Here is a 3,180-nt window from a genome sequence, read left to right as displayed (position 1 = left end):
ATCGATTTGGTTGAAATTGGTAACAGTAAACTTCTACTCAAATATTGAGTTAAAAAATGGTTATATTCAACATGAATTTTAATTTTTGAGCAGGACATATGTCAAAATTTTAACAAATAATTATAATTTTAAATTTACAATAAAATGATAATTGTACCACAATCTACTTGATTGCTGTAATTCAAGCTAAATTCCAAATAAATTCCCAGTTATAATGAACACATGTTCGTTAAATCATAGTATGGTGGATTTATACGACGACACAAGCAATGTGGCTTAAGAAATGACATTGTGGGCTGCACACAACAACTCCAAGGGGTTCTTACTTGTGACGTGTAGATCAATTAATATGTGTAGGGTTTAGTTCTCATAAGGTAATTGGTTCAAATCATGTGGGAAAAATTGAGGATGGGAGATACCTATGAGGTGTATAAAAGGGCGTCTAGGCTTGAACAGTCCTCACGCAATCCTGGTGACAAAATCCTACAATGGGTAGATCATTCTTCTATCCAACATTAAGGCTAACCATGACGAGTTCAAATTCGCTTGTGTTACTTTTCTTGACTTGAATACAATTAAATAACACTTTAATGGATAGGATCAATGCATACTATAATCCAGGTGGATATTTGTGGCGAGCCACATATTCCAGTTGGATCCCCATCATTGTTTCTTTCAGTTTCCTTAATTGTAGCACAATTTACTATTTTTGGCAGTTTTTTAGGCTCTGAAATTCTAGAACTGTTTTGAGGCCCTAAACGATGTGTTTTTGCAAAACAAGCAAACTGTAGCTTGTGCCATGTGTTTTATTTGAAAGTTGTATACCTTAGATAGATCTTTCTAACAAGGTATTTTATGCGTCAAACAGAGATCGTATTCCAAAGTTATGACCCCAAGCAATTGTTGTACCAATTTACCCAGCGGGGCCCACAGACTTTTGGTGCTTCATCTCCTAAAGTTAGGTTTTTGGATGTTTAGGGTTTTCCATTATTTCCCAATAATAAATATACCTTCAATCCTCATTGTAACATAGTTTAGAAGGCATGTAGCTGTCACATATCTTCTAAGAGATAAGCCACAATTGCGTGAGCTAGTTAATTTCCATTTTGCATATAAACAATTTTCAGTACTTTGTTATTAATGAATTGAAGTTATGTTTTCATTGTATCTTTGTATTTCTATTTATATCTATATTTGAAGGTTCCTTCATAAAATATTGATCACACTAGTCATGATTACTTGTGCATATACAACCAATAACAAAGCAACTCTCTTTTAGTTATAGTAAAACTAAACCAAAACTAGAGTTCTAGGCTTTAAAATAGATTTCGACTCCAATAATACAATTAACTAAGGATAAGATAAACAAAAAAAAATTGAGAACTAAAGTTAAAACTCATACATGTGACTCCTAACTCAAGAACTGAAGAAAAATGCCAAAAATAAGAATAAATCTGAAAGGATCAGGTTTCCTAGAATAAGGGATAAGTGGATAAGGTTCTTATTAAGGTTTGTCCTAAAAATAGGATTGAAGTGAGACCTTGTGGATTAGGTGGCTAAGATAGGAAAGTGTGCATCATTAGATAGTAAATAGCCATGTCACTGTCCATTTAAATCCAAATCACTATCACATGTCATCGTACATGACAACCACTACTAATAATAGACATAATGTTAATAGTAAGTGCTAAAACCAACATAATCACCTAACGTGTAGGAAATGTAAGATAGTCAATATGCATGTACACCAACAATAAGAATGATGATTGATTCACTACAATGAATATATATAAATACATACATGGTTTGGTAAATTTAATCTTTTAAGAAAATGTATAACTATCATTAATTACAATATAATAAATGTAAAATATTAATTTATATAACTAATATAGTACAATATAAATCATTATACCTCCTTATACAATAGTAATATATGTTATATACATTACAATAACTCTCTCTTTTTAACTCAAAAAATATAACTAAACTTGAAAAAATGGATTAAGAAACTTAGTAGTACATTTATAATCTAATTTATGATTTTTTTTATAAATGCTTTGATATTTTCATGGTAAAATGTAAATTTGTTTTACATTTGAAGATCAGATATTTGTTGGTATCTTGTTGAAAACTTTATTTTGGTAATCTTATTAACTAAATAAGGTTAAAAAATAATAATGAGAGAAATGGAATTTATACCCTTTTTTGGTGAAAAAAATAATAATGAGAGAAATGGAATTTATACTCATTTTTGGTGGGAAATATATGGTTAGAAATAATAATGAGAAAAATGGAATTTATACTCATTTTTGGTGGGAAATATATGGTTAGAAATTAAGAAATCTATTCGAGTGGTCCATAGAAGAGAAATTTTGAAATTGTAATAAGACATTCAATCTTGAATAACATAAGATTCTAAATGGTAGATTTGCTAAAATAAAAGTTTGGAAGATGGTAGATGATGGGACATTCTACAAAGGTTAACCAAAAAAATAATAACAAAAAAGGAAGAGGAAAAAATCTTTAATGACTTAAGATTTTAAATTGTAAATTTGTTAAAATGAAAGTTTGGAAGATGGTAGATGATGTGCCATTTCATAAAGGTTAACAATAACAACAAAAGGAAAGACGATGAAAAAGGGAATTTAACGCGAAAAAACAGATAACAAGATTTTAAAATTCAATAAAAAATCTACGTTTCATGAAAATAAAAATTATTATATGATATAAAGTTTATTATAAATATTAAATATATATTTTATATGAAAAAATATATATTCATAAATGCATTGTGCAACTTGTAAGATGTGTTATAATTAAGTGAATGTAATATTGTTTTATATTATGTTGTTTTTTTGTATTTTAAGATAATTGATGTAGACTCATTTTAACTTTATTTGTATTAAGTATTAAGAGGAATCAAAATCTGTAATATGTAATTTGTTTCTTTTTTTTTAAGTTTTTGCATTGTGAAAAAAAAATGTATTTTCATAGACTTGGTCCTTCCTAATTCTTGATAAATTGAGGATTAAGAGAAATTTAAAAATGATTTTTAACAAATGTAACACTGAAATTCTTAAGAAATTTCTAAGATAGCTCATTTGAAGGGTTTTACATAAAATATGTGAAAAGTTTAACTTGAACAAGTTATAGTTGAATTATTTTGTAATACATTAA

The sequence above is a fragment of the Pinus tabuliformis genome, chromosome 1_1 (genome assembly GCF_031772625.1).
Source record: "Pinus tabuliformis cultivar Carrire ecotype Pingquan chromosome 1_1, CPIR1, whole genome shotgun sequence".
Lineage (NCBI taxonomy): Eukaryota > Viridiplantae > Streptophyta > Pinopsida > Pinales > Pinaceae > Pinus > Pinus tabuliformis.
The sequence above is the reverse complement of the archived record's forward strand: the minus strand, read 5'-3'. Positions refer to the sequence as shown.